The 13,874-nt window shown below is 44.4% G+C and overlaps 1 protein-coding gene across 1 annotated transcript in view; it reads left to right on the top strand.

Annotated features, from left to right (window-relative positions):
- ZC3H8 (zinc finger CCCH-type containing 8) overlaps window positions 1–9,863 on the top strand; it is a 33,413-nt gene extending 23,550 nt beyond the window's left edge. Inside the window, exon 11 of the mRNA XM_080683672.1 lies at window positions 9,261–9,863. The gene's annotated coding sequence lies outside the window, so the exon portion shown is untranslated. The remainder of the gene's footprint in view (window positions 1–9,260) is intronic.
- Window positions 9,864–13,874: the final 4,011 nt, after the last annotated feature.

Here is a 13,874-nt window from a genome sequence, read left to right as displayed (position 1 = left end):
CTAAGGAATAGAATTGTTGCATCATCTTAATATTTACGATGATACCAATCTTCTATAAAGTGCTTGTAACAGTTTGTACTCTCACCAATTGTTAAAGAGCTGTTGATCCACTTGCCAACAATACTTCGTTTTATTAAGACTTTACTTTTTTTTTTTTTTTTACCAGTTTAGTAGGTGGGAAAATGGTGTCCATAGCTTTATTTTATGTACTTATTTTTATTATATCTTTATTGATTTCAGAGAGGAAGGGAGAGGGAGAGAAAGATAGAAACATCAATGATAAGAGAGAATCATTGATTGGTTGCCTCCTGCACGCTCCCTACTGGGGATCGAGCCTGCCACCCAGGCATATGTCCTTGACCATAATTGAAACCAGGCCCCCTCAGTCCCCAGGCTGATGCTCTCTCCACTGGGCCAAACTGGCTAGGGCCCATAGCTCTATTTTCATGAAGTTCACATTCTTTCTGATGTTTACTGGTTTTTGAGTGTCTCCTTTGGTGGAATGTTAATGTCTTTTGCTTATTGGGCTGACTGTCCTCTATAAATTGGTTTTATATATTCCTGGTATAATCCTTTGTAAGGTATGTATGGCAGGTCTTTTTCCATTTTGTGGACTGTCTTTTCACTTTTTTTGAGGTATCTCAATGAGCAGAATAACTTATTTTGGCAATTTTTTCCTTATGGTATGTTTTGTGTTTTGTATCTTATTTAAGAAATCCTTTCCAATCATGAAGCTTTAAAATACTTAAATATTTTTTAAAGTTTTACTTTTTACCTTTATGTTTTAACTAGGGGCCCCGTGCACGAAATTCATGTACTTTGGGGGGGGGGGTCCCTTAGCCCAGCCTGCCCCCCCTCACAGACTGGGAGCCTTCAGGGGATGTCCTACTGACAGAGGAGCGGGCCTAAGCCGCAGTCTGGCCTCCCTCTTCGGGAGGCGACTGGGCTGATCAGGGGAAGGCGCCAGCCCCATCACCCCACGGCTGCAGCTACTGCCAGCCACCATAGCCGCCAAGGTGTTTTCATCAACACGGACTCCAATCCCTTCACCATGAAAAAATGACAACTTTCTTTTTTTTTTTTTTTTAATAAATCTTTATTCAGATTATTACAATTATTTCTCCTTTTTCCCCCCATAGCTCCCCTCCACCCATTTCCCACCCCACCTTCTGCCCTTACCTCCCCCCCACTGTCCTCATCCATAGGTGTATGATTTTTGTCCATTCTCTTCATGAACCCCCCATACCCCTTTCCCCCTGAGAATTATCAGTCCACTCCCTTTCTATGCCCCTGATTCTATTATATTCACCAGATTATTCTGTTCCTCAGGTTTTTAATTCACTTGATTTTTGGGTTCGCTTGTTGATAGATATGTATTTGTTGTTCATAATTTTTCTCTTTACTTTTTTCTTCTTCCTCTTCTTTAAGAATACCTTTCAGCATTTCATATAATACTGGTTTGGTGGTGATGAACTCCTTCAGCTTTTTCTTATCTGTGAAGCTCTTTATCTGCCCTTCAATTCTGAATGATAGCTTTGCTGGGTAGAGTAATCTTGGTTGTAGGTTCTTGCTATTCATCACATTGAAAATTTCTTGCCACTCCCGTCTGGCCTGCATAGTTTCTGTTGAGAAGTCAGCTGACAGTCGTATGGGTGCTCCCTTGTAGGTAATTAACTGTTTTTCTCTTGCTGCTTTTAATATTCTCTCTTTGTCTTTTGCTCTTGGCATTTTAATTATGATGTGTCTTGGTGTGGTCCTCTTTGGATTCCTTTTGTTTGGGGTTCTGTGGGCTTCCTGGACTTGTAAGTCTATTTCTTTCACCAGGTGGGGGAAGTTTTCGGTCATTATTTCTTCAAATAGGTTTTCAGTATCTTGCTCTCTCTCTTCTTCTGGCACCCCCATAATTCTGATGTTGGTACGCTTGAAGTTGTCCCAGAGTCTTCTTACATTATCTTCAACTTTTTGGATTTTTTTTTTTTGCTTTTTGCTTTTTCGGTTGAGTGTTTTTTGCTTCTTTGTATTTCAATTCTTTGACTTGATTCTTGGGTTCCTCTATTCTGTTTCTGGGTCTCTGTATAATATTTTTTATTTCAGTCAGTGTATGTTTAATTTCTAGTTGGTCCTTTTTCATATCTTCGAGGGTCTCGTTATATTTATCGGCCTTTTCTAGGATATTCTTAAAAAGTCTTATAACCGTGGTTTTGAATTCTATATCCAGTCATTTGTTTTCCTCCATTTCTTTCGTTTGTGATCTGATTCTTTGACCCCGCATTTTCACTGATTCCCTGAGTTGGTAAGGTAGATTTGTGTGCTAGGTTTCCAATATGGCCCAGTGGGTCTGCTTCCCCAGTTAACCTGAGGTGGACACTCTTGGTGCACCCCTTTGTGGACTGTGTGTACAGCCTTGTTGTAATTAAGTCTTTATTGTTGTTGGTATCACTGGGAAGAATTGACCTCTGGGCCAGTTGGCTGTAAGGATCAGCTGTGTCTATGCTGGGAGAAGTTCGGTGCTGGAGACAGCCTTATAGGATTAGACTTGCCAAATTGCAATAGCCTCTGTGCTCAGCTTGGATGGGGTGGAGTCTCAGTTTTGGCTTCCTGTCAGCCTTGCCCTTGCGCGCATGTGCGCTTTCAGTCCTCCGCCTTCCCCAGCTCGAGTCTCCGCCTGAGAGTCCAGACTCCCCCCACAAGAGCGTGGGTCCCCAGGGGCTCGCCTGGAACTGGGGTTCACTGCAGTCAGAACTGGGGCTCACTGCCGTCAGGAGCCTCTGACTCCCTTTCACTAGGGAAAGCCTGTGGCAACTTCCGCAGCCTTTGTGCGCACTGGCAAGCGCGCATGCGCACTTTCAGTCCTCCGCCTTCCCCGGCTCCCGAGTCTCCGCCCGAGAGTCCAGACTCCTCCCACAAGATCGTGGGTCCCCAGGGGCTCGCCTGGAACTGGGGTTCACTGCAGTCAGAACTGGGACTCAGTGCAGTCAGGATCCCTCTGACTTTCTTCCACTAGGGAAAGCCTGTGGCAACCTCCGCAGCCTTTGTGCGCACTGGCCCGCGTGTGCCTTCAGACTTCTGCCTTTCCCAGTTCGAGTCTCCGCCCGAGAGTCCAGACTCCCCCCGTAAGAGCGTGGGTCCCCAGGGGTTCGCCCGGAACTGGAGTTCAGTGCTGTCAGAACTGGGGTTCAGTGCGGTCGGAGGCTTGCTTCCCCCTTCCGCCAGAGAAAGTCAGCCAGGCTCCCAGCCGCCCTTCCTCTCTGCGCGCACAAAGACCCTTTGCCGTACCTCCAATTCTCTGTGAGCTTTCCTCTTTCCTTCTAGTTGTAGAATTTTCACTCAGCCAGCTTTCCTGTGGTTCTGGACGGTGTCCGTTCTGTCTTTTAGTTGTAGTTTTGAAATTGTTGTGCGAGGCAGCAGTTTAGGTGTTTACCTATGCCGCCATCTTGGTTTCTCCAAAAATGACAACTTTCTTTAGGCATTTTCAAGATGTGTCTTTCATAGGATATGACATTTCTTTCTTTTTTTTTTTTTTTTATCCTCACCTGAGGATATGTTTCCATTGATTTTTAGAGAGTGTGGAAAAGAGAGAGAGGGAGAGACAGAGAGAAACATCAGTGTGAGAGGGACACTTTGGTTGCCTCCTGCATGAGCCTGACCTGGGCCCGGCCAGGGAGGAGCCTGTAACCTAGGTACATGCCCTTGATCAGAATTGAACCCGGACCCTGCGGTTGGTAGGCCGCGGCTCTATCCACTGAGCAAAACTGGCTAGGGCAGGATATGACACTTCTTAGCCCCTCCAGCAGCAGACCTTCATTTTTTTCTCCAGGAGTGTGGTAGAAAAACCCTAGATCACCTTCTTGGATTCTTACTACCCAAGTTACCAAGAACACTGCAAGTGGAGGCGTACAGGGAGCTTAGCCAATGAGCAATCAGAAAAGGTGTTTACGCTTGAACTGGTTTGGCTCAGTGGATAGAGCGTCAGCCTGCAGACTGAAGGGTCCCAGGTTTGATTCATGTTAAGGGCATGTACCTTGGTTGGGGCACATCCCCAGTGGGGAGTGTGCAGGAGGCATCTGATCAATGTTTCTCTCTCATAGATGTTTCTGACAGTCTAGCCCTCACCCCTCTTCGATCCCCTGCATTGTGTCCCCTGGGCTAGGGGCGTGTCCCCAGCCGCCGGGGGCACACCCCCAAGCCCGGTGGCCCTGTGTTTGCTGTGTCTGCCAGGCTGGGGGGCATGTACCCAGGCCGCTTGGCATGGGCACACACACAAGCACCCTGCCCCACCCCGCGCCTGCTTGCGCTTGGCACCCCCGGCCGCTTGTCCTGGGGACCACTTGGTGCCGGCGCCCGTAGGCCACTCCTGGCTGGGGGTGTTCTGGGACCCCGGCCACTCAGGGCCTACATGTGGGCATACAGTCTCAGAGCGGTCTGGGTCCTGAGGATGTTCCTGGGACCCAGGCCGCTTGGCACCCGCATATGCAAATTAACCCATCATCTTTGTCAAGTTAATTTTCATACTCACTCCTGATTGGCTGGTGGGTGTCACGGAGGTATGGCCAATTTGCATCTTTCTCTTTTATTAGTGTAGATTCCTTGAACTGAAATGATAGCAGTCAACATTTGCCACAATAATGATATTTAACAAACTACCACAAACTTTCCATACTAGGTAAAAATAAAAATTGCTTTTTCCTGCAGCTGCAGATGGTTTGGTTGGCTATACTTATGTAGCAGGTCCACTGAGATGGCTCTGCCCCACATTTGTCTTCCTGGGACTAGTAGTCTGGCTGGGCATGTTCTTTTCCTAGAAGCTCAAGCGGTCCTGTTTGCATCACATTTACATACAACCATTGGCCAAAGTCAGTCACATTTCCAAGCCCAAAGTCAAGGAGTAGGAAGTACATTTTTTTTTTTATACTTTCTGTGTGGGAGGAACTGCTATATTCCATGAAAAAGAGTGTGGCTATGTCTATAGGGAGAAAGGAAGAAGTGCAGCTAGTCATTTATTTTATTTAATAGTAAGGCTGAATAATATTCCATTGTATGTATATAATTCTATTTTTAATTTTTTGAGGAACCACCATACTGTTTTCCCCTCCAGCTGTACCAGTTTACATTTCCAGCAAGAGAACACAGGATTCCATTTTCTCCACATTCACACCAACACTAATTTTGTTGTTGTTTGTTTTTTTGGTGAAGTGATATCTTGTAGTTTTGAATTGCATTTCCTTAATGATCAGTGATGTTGAGCATCTTTTCATGTGCTTATTGGCCATGTGTTTATCTTCTTCAGAGAAATGTCTATTGAAGTTTTTTGCCCATTTTTGAATTGGGTGTTTGTTTTTATAGTTAAGTTTTAGGAATTCTCTATATTTTGGATATTAATCACTTATGATATACAGTATATCATTTGCAAATATTTTCTCCCATTCTGTGGGTTGCCTCTTCACTCTGTTGATAGTGTCCTTTGATGCATAAGGTTTTAAAATTTTTATGAAGACCAATTTGTTTGTTTTTACTTTTTGTGCCTTTGGTGTCATATTTAAGAAATCACTGCCAATCCAGTGTCATTAAGCTTTTATCCTGTTTTCTTATAAGAGTTTTGTAGCTCTGGCTCTTATGTTTAGGTTTTTGATCCATTTTTTGTTAATTTTGTATATGATAATTAGGTAAGGGCCAAACCTCATTGTTTTGCATATGGATATCCAGTTTTCCCAGCACCATTTGTTGAAAGCACTGTTTTTTCCTCATTGAATGATCTTGGCTTCTTGTTGAAATATGTTAAAAGTTTATTTTTAGGCTCTGTATTCTATTCCATTGGTCTTTGTTCTTTTTCAACTTTGTTTTGGTTAATTGGGACCCCTTAAGATTTCATACAAATTTTAGGGTGGATTTCTCTCTCTCTGTAAAAAAAAGTCATTGTGATTTTGGTAGGGATTGCATTGAATCTGTAGCTCACTGTATAGTATTGACAACTTAATAATATTAAGTCTTTTAACTAATGAACACGGGGGTCTTTCCATTTATTTATTTCTTCTTTAAATTCCTTCAGCAATGTTTCAGAGTTTTCACTGTACAGCTTTTCCCCCTTTGGTCAAGTTAATTCCTAAGTATTTTAATTTTTTTGAGATATAGTAAATGGAATTATTTTCTTAATTTCCTTTTCAGATTGTTTACCATCCTTGTATAGAAATGTTACAGATATTTGTTGACTGTGTATTCTATTATTTTGTTGAATTTGTTTATTCCAACTTTTCTGTGGAATCTTTAAGTAAATTTTCTACATATGAGATCATTGGATGGATGTTTTCTTAACATGATATAATGTTACACTTAGTAAGAAAGTCAGCATCGTACCTCATGGGAAAACAGTAGAGGCATTTCCACTAGAAATGTCCAATGGGACTGTCTAGTTCTAAGAGTTGAAGAAGGTTCTCTGAAAACATCTGCATCGGGCGCCAGTTTCATTTATGAATGCCCTTGATGAGGCAGTAAAAAGCATTCATGCTATTAAACTTCAGTTCTTGAGTGCTCGTCTTTCATTATCATGTCTAGCAAAATGGAAAGATATTATCACGTATTTACATTTACACACTAAGTGGTATTTTGAGGAAGAGCACTCGTGCTATTATCTGAGTTCAAGCTGAATCAGCTGCATGTCTTTATGAATACTCTTTACTTCAAAGTCAGCTGTGGGGGCCAACTGGTTTCTTCAGATGTGGCGATTTGGCAGGCACTTTTCCACAAATGAATGGAGTGACCCTGTCACTTCAAGGAAAAAACTGAAAATATTTGTTTTTAATGGTAAAATTCTGGCTTTTGAGCACAAAGGACAATTTCAGAACATTTTATCTGCCTCTAAGCTTTTGAAAGCTTTTCTGTATTTAAACATTCTTTTGGTGAAGTTGGTTGGTGATATTAAAGAATGTGATTTTTAAAATACTATATAGTAGAACATTTGAAAGATCTGCATAAATTAGTAAACTAACATTTCCCAAATAAACAATGCATGACATTACAAAATTATGCATGGGCAAAACACCCATCCAACCTGTAATACAGACTAATGTATTTTCATGTAACAGTGTAGATCATTCCTTGATGTGGTTTCAGATTGTGCGTTGCAACTGGGAATTTGTTTGCATTTATTTATTTGTTTGTTTTATAGAAAACTTACTTTATTTAAAAATTTTTTCTAATACTTTTATTATTTTTAAGTTTATTGAGGTGACATTGGTTAATAAAATTATGTAGGTTTCAGGTGTACAACCCTATAATACATCATCTCTATATTGCATTTGTGTGTTTAACACCCAAAGTCAAATCTCCATCTGTCACCATATTTTTTTACCCTTGCATATATTTTTAATATTCATTTGACCATCACATAATTTTTAGCTTTTCTTATAGTTGTGTTATTACAGCCCTTTCCAACCGATCTGCCTCCATTTCCGCTTTCTTTTCCTTAGAGGGCAGATTTCCCAGTGCACTGCTTCAGCTGCGCCTCCACTGTGTAATGCCCTAAGTCGGGATCTGCTTGTCTGCCTGGTTTTATGTTCTCTGTAGTCTCGCCATCTCAGCCTACTGAGCTTTAGTTCCTGCTGCCCTTTGCTCCACTCTGCTCCCCTTGGTTTCCTCTTGGGAACTAAATCTCACTGACCCCTGCAGCTCCAAACAAGCACACGTATAATGAAACCATAGTTGGTTAAAGAATGAGGACCAGAGGAAATATAAGTAAGAAAGCTGTGAGGGAAAAGCTGTATATGGATTTACACGTATGTGGCCAGCATGGTTATCATGGCTGAATTAAATTTATATCTGCTCTTCTTTAGAGCCAAAACAAAAAGGATGAACAGTTTATCTATTTATCTTTTATTATCAGAAAGGTAGGATGAAAAACTTGTTCTAATTATAATTTCATAAAAACTTAATGTAGGTCTTCATTATGGAATTCACTGAATAGAATGGACAGCATTTTCATTTCTAAGATCCTGTGTGACAGGTTTCGTATAAATTTTTTGTGGTCACTCACTAAATGCCACAACAGTAAAACTCAACTTCTGTCAGTTTGTAAGATAAGTCAAGTATGTAGCTTTTTGGTGTTTTGACTTGATCCAGTTGCAGAACTTGAGGAATTCCGACCAGAGATGTTAAGTGTCTTGTCCCTCACTTCCTAGATTTCCTGACTTCCTGCACAGTTGTCTCAGTTCACTGACTAGTTTCTGATAAGCATAACCTTTTGGGGTGGGGGGTGGTTATGGTTATGGATTTCTTACAAAATTGCTCGTAGAGGTCAAAATGCTGTGATTGGGTGATCAGGTCTGAGTAATAGGGGCTCAGACTGCCGGTTAGAAGCACCAACACCACACTGGGGTTCAGTGGGATCAGAGTATCTCAGGATAAGCACCTGCTGAAGGAATGCTAGGACCATACACATGAAGTCCTCCTTAATACCTGTCACAGGGATTATGGTAGTGAAATCCAGTTTTGCTATTTACAGATGAGGAAATGGTGTCTGTAAGAAGGTCACCTGGCTCCTGTTCTTAGTTGTGTACCATCACGCATGTGTGCTCCCCTTCCTAACAATTCCAGTTTCGCTGAGGTGTCCCTCCCTCGTCCATGGCTGGTCTGTGCGTTGTGCAGGACGGGCCCTGGCCCCAACCCTTAGGGTGTAGCAACAAGGGTCTAGAGTTGTGATTTCCACCTTGGCGTCACATTGGGATCACCTAGGAAGCTTTGTAAAACATATGGTGCCTGGAGCCCACTCCCAGAAATTCCGATTTGGGGTTGGGGCCTGGGGTGCGGACATGAGATTTTCAGTAGCTTCCAGGTGATTCTGAAGCACGGCCAAGGTTGAAAAACACTGGCCTCAACAAATATTAGAAGTGCCACTCTTTTTGCCAGCAGTTGGTTTAGGCTTGAAATAGGGATACAGATCCTCTGATACACTTCTGGGAAAGTGATCATCTCTTGAGATACACAGGAAGAGGCTAGACATTGCCATGTCTGAATATGACACCCAGAGCGGATGCAGCTGTCTCAGGACTTCAAGGGGAGCTAGCAAACCAGCTGAGGTTAACAGGAGAAATCTGGGAAGAAGCTGGGTCCTTGATAGCTGAGCCATGGAATTCACTAGCCTGAGCGAGGAGAGAGCCGACCTTCAGCCTGCATGTTATATATACCATGTGAAATTATATATGCACAGTTTTTTATTTTTATTTTTTACTGTTTGAGCCATTTTGATTTGAGTTATCTGTTATCTGCAGCCAAAGGCAAGATGATAAATGTGAACCAAGAATCAAACCTACATTCATCATCGGAGTCCACCTTTCTGCTCAGCCCTCCTCACTGAAGGCTGCGTTCACTGCCTCGGCTCCTGTTGACAGCACACAGTACGAAGCCAGTGTGAGAAAGGCGGAAACATGACATCGGCAAGGAAAGGACTGATTTAAGAGGGCTGAGAGGAGAGGAGAGAAGGTGCATGTTGAATAGGGAGGGACAAGCTGCCCAGCTCACCTCAGGGTGGTGTTGGTTCCTGTGAAATGTGCAACCCTCCTTTACATTATGTCAAAATGTGGGGGAAATAAACATTTTTAGTTATATGTCATTAATTCTGAGGTACGTTTTTGTAGTTAACATCTCTAAGGTTGGAGTGTCTTTTTCAGTTGATATAATGTCACACTTTAATTGTCAGTTTATTTTTATTGGTACATGAATAATGGTGGCTCTTGTTAGGTCAGTGACATGTTTAGATTTGAATATAATTTTAAACTGAAGTTGTACATGTATATAGTCAAAAGTTTACTGTGAAATAAAATTTGTTATGAAATTTATTTTGGATTAATAAATTATGAAAACAGAGGTTTTTTACGAAAGAGTGGTTTCTGTCTCTTCCCCTGCCCCCTTTGTGTAGGCAGAGTTCTTGATTGATGGATTGATTGATTGATATTTTTTTTTTTTGAGAGCTAGAGGTAGGGGGGAGAGAGAGAGAGCCAACAATTTGTTGTCCCAGTTATTTATGCATTCATTGGTTGATTCTTGTATGTGCCCTGTCTGGGGGACCAAACCTGCAACCGTGGGGTAGCAAGATGATGCCCCAACCAACTGAGCCACCCGGCCAAGCTGAGGAAGGCAGAATTCTAAGATGGCTCCCAAGACTCCTTGCCTGGCAACTCAAACCTCCTCTGAGTGGGCGTTACTGTGAGTGTGAGGGATTTCACTCCCAGGACTCATTTACGATACAGATAAAGAGGAAGCAGTTTTGCCTTTGATATAATAAAGGTCTCAGGTCAGTTGGTTTTGAGTTTAACAAAAAGGAGATGTTCCTGGGTGGGTCTCAACTGATCAGATGAACCCTTAAAAGACACTGGCACCTCCTGAAATCAAAGCCGAGAAGCAGAGGGAGGTCCTGCCGGCCTGGGAGCTGCCCTGCTATGAGAACCAGGGAACTTCAGTCTTCAGCCACCAGGATTTACTGAATTCTGCCAGCTACCAAATGGACTTGCCAGAAGTGTTCCAGGCTCATTTGTATGTTCCCACCTCAGCCTTCAAATCGGCCATTTCCCAAAGGAGCCCAGAAGTTTTTTAATTGCGACAGTCTGGCCAGATGAAGATGCCTTGAGAATATAGCGTCTCGTGAGCTGTCATATAGATCAAAAGTGACTGGGCCTGGCCGAGTGGCTCAGTGGTAAGTGTCAGCCCACGTACTGAAGGTGGCGGTTCCATTCCCGGTCAAGGGCACATACCTGGGTTGCAGGTTCTATCCCCAGCCTTGGTTAAGGTGCATGCAGGAGGCAACCAATGGATGTGTCTCTCTCACATGGATGTTTCTGTCTCCCCTTCCACCCTCTCTCAAAAAAAAAAAAAAAAAAATCAAAGGAAAAATACCCTCAGGTGAGGAATTTTTAAAGAGCAACTGTTCGGGGGCTTTTGAGGAGCTCCAAACCTGTTCACTCACTGGGGACCCCAGGGTGCTGGCTTTGACAGTTCCTATAGTTGTGAGTTGGGGAGGAGGGTGAGATTGGGGCAAGTCATGGCCACCAGGCATTTACTACGATTCAACTGTTTTTCTTGAGTAAATTCTCTTTGAATTCATCTGTTTGAACTTAATTTCCAGAGTTCTGAAAAAATGGCTTTAGCGGGTTTTGCCAGAGTTCTCCCGTGATTTGTGAAGTGCATTTTCAGAGATCCTCAGTCACTGGCCCAGAAGTGGAAACCTGGCTCACTCTAAGTATTGTTTGACATCACAATACCTTTTTTTTAAAATTTATATCTGCACTTTAGAAACCTTTGCTTGTGGCTGGCAGGGAGATGGACGGGTGCCCTCTGGGGTCCTTTCTCTCACAGCCCCCTTCCTGCCTGGCTGGAGGGGCTCATCCTCCTGGCAGGATGCTCCTCGCTCCGGGGTTTTGGGACATTCACTCAGCTCCAAACTTTTAAACTACCTTCTTAAGAGGTTCCACAGAAGTGGCCTTATTTATCATTCACATAAGTCTTAAATGAGTTTTGTGTGCCAGCTGTATTAAAAAATATTTCAAATTTATTTGCCTGGATATGTTGCTTGGCGGGTATCTCTGTTATATAATAATATAAACTGGACTTTAATCTTGGACTTCCTGAACAAATTTGTGATTCAGCCCCAGGGCTGCTGACACACCAGCTCCTTTCAGCTTTCCATGCCCCTGCAGTCTGGGCGCCAACCTAAACTTCCCCCTGCAGCTGAACTCAGTTAGGTAAACCCGAGTCAACAGAAGTGCCCCTTATTTCAGCCAAACGCACATAAAACAGCCATTTCAGTCCACGACGAAGGCAAACCTGGTCCCAGTGAATTCCTGATTGTCTCGGGGGCTGAATGCCTGTCCTTGTGCTGCCGTGAAGGGTTCTGTGTTCTCAGGAGCTGGGGAGGTGATGAGGCCGAGGCCCGCCTCCCGGCCCGCGGCTCTGGCTGCCAGCAGTTCTGCAGGCCCTGTGTTCTTTGGGACGCATCCTACAGCTAGTTTTGTACCAGGAAAAGGAAAGAGGGGAAAAAGGGACCTTGACTTTTAAAGAGGGATGTGCAGGACCCTTCATCTGGGGCCAAAAGGCAAGACATGGAAGGGGGAACCTGTGAGGAATGGGGAGACCCGGGAAATACTCAGCCAGGAAGACATTGCTGGTGCCCGGTGACATCGCTTCAAGAACACCGTCGCTGTAAGGAGGCTGTGTGGGGCTACATTCAGGACCGTGACAGGGCCTCCTGGCCCACCCACAGATTAGCAGGGCCAAGTCACAGGATTGGGAAATGGGGGTTCAGGACAGCCGGCACCCACAGCCCAGTCGCCTGTGGGCCTCCAGGCCTCACCCACGTCCTCTGCTGTCGGGCAGCTGTCGTGAACATAAGGCAAGGACCCTCTCCCTCCCCTCTCCTGGGCTCAGCAGCCCTACACCCCTGTCTCAGGTTGCCCTCCCTCATGGTCTGGAAGCAGCACAAGGACATTCTGTCTTGTTCAAGGCTGTGTCCCTGCGAGGATCGAGCACATGACAGGCCCTCACTAGGTAGTCATGAAATCATTCAGGTGTTCAGTATTAAAGGGGAGCTGCTCTTTTCCTCCAACCATTTGAAAAATGGTGGGCCTCAGGTGAAGGAATGAAAAGGATTTTTAATGTTGAAGCCTTGCAGTGGTAGAGGCCAAACAAGGAAACAGCACATATGGAAATGGTGTCATTCTGCTCAAGTAATTCAAGAATTCCCCAGCCATGGGTGGAAGCAAAGGAGAGGAGGTAAGAGAGAACTGAGAGCCTTAGCTGGTTGGGCAGTGGTTAGAGCATCAGCCCACAGGCTGAAAGCTCTCAGGTTTGATTCTGACCAAGACCATGTCCCTCGGTTACAGGTTCAATACCTGGCCCCAGGTCAGGGCACGTGCAGGAGGCAACCAATTGATGTGTCTCTCTCACATTGATGTTTCTCTCTCTCTCCCCACTCCCTACCACTCTCGTTTAAAAAATCCATGGAAAAATATCCTCAGGTGAGGATTAACAAACAAAAGGAGAGAACTGAGAGGAAGTGAGAGAGAATGAGAATGAGTAAGCAGCTGTGGATCCCTATGCACAGCCAGGTGCATACACGCCTCCCTCTGACATTCAGGTGTGTGAGGTGTCCTGTAAGGCTTTGCACAGTTCTCTCAAGCAAGCCCTCCTCCTTTCTCATTTCCAAACCTGGGACTCTTAAGTGGTCCCCTCACCAACTACCTAGTACACACCTCACAGTTGCCCACCACACAACCACAGGCCCAGGGACCATGGCGGAGACCGCTGGTTGCTCGAGCTGGGAATTGGACCCCACCTGCCGTCAACAGAGCCAGGTTCATCGCTTCCTGCAACAAGAGAGAGATGGCATCTCAGGTCCTGGGACAGCTCAGCAGAAGGGCCTCGAGGAAAGAATTATGGAGCTTTTGAGACTAGAGGAAGTCACGGAGGGTCTTGGCAGGGGTGGGTCAGGTTGTGTCAACTAGAGAGTTACTGGCAGAGTGGTCTTGTGTTTCTGAGGGAGCAGGGGTCAGATGTTCATGTTTAGCCATTTGTGACACCAGTGCTCTGAAGGGTGCAGTTTACAGGTGTGTGAGCCCTGAGGCAGCCTCTGAAAAGCTGTATAGAGAGGGTGAGGGAAGGACAGCGGGAATCTGGGCCCTGCAGAGCCTGAGCGGGACATCCCATTCTGTCCCCAGTCCTCCAGGCTAATCCTTCCTTATCCCCACAGTCAATGAAGCTTTATGAAACATGCTGATTGACCCTTTGTTTCAGCAGTGACTGTTGGAACAAGTAGAATGATCTCATCACTTGTTATAAAGTTAGCCAACTTCTCTTTCAAAAAAGAAAAACAGCCACCATGTTTGATTATCAGC

This window comes from Plecotus auritus (genome assembly GCF_963455305.1).
Source record: "Plecotus auritus genome assembly, chromosome: 8".
Taxonomy (NCBI): Eukaryota; Metazoa; Chordata; class Mammalia; order Chiroptera; family Vespertilionidae; genus Plecotus; species Plecotus auritus.
This window is presented reverse-complemented; position numbering and strand designations above follow the sequence as displayed.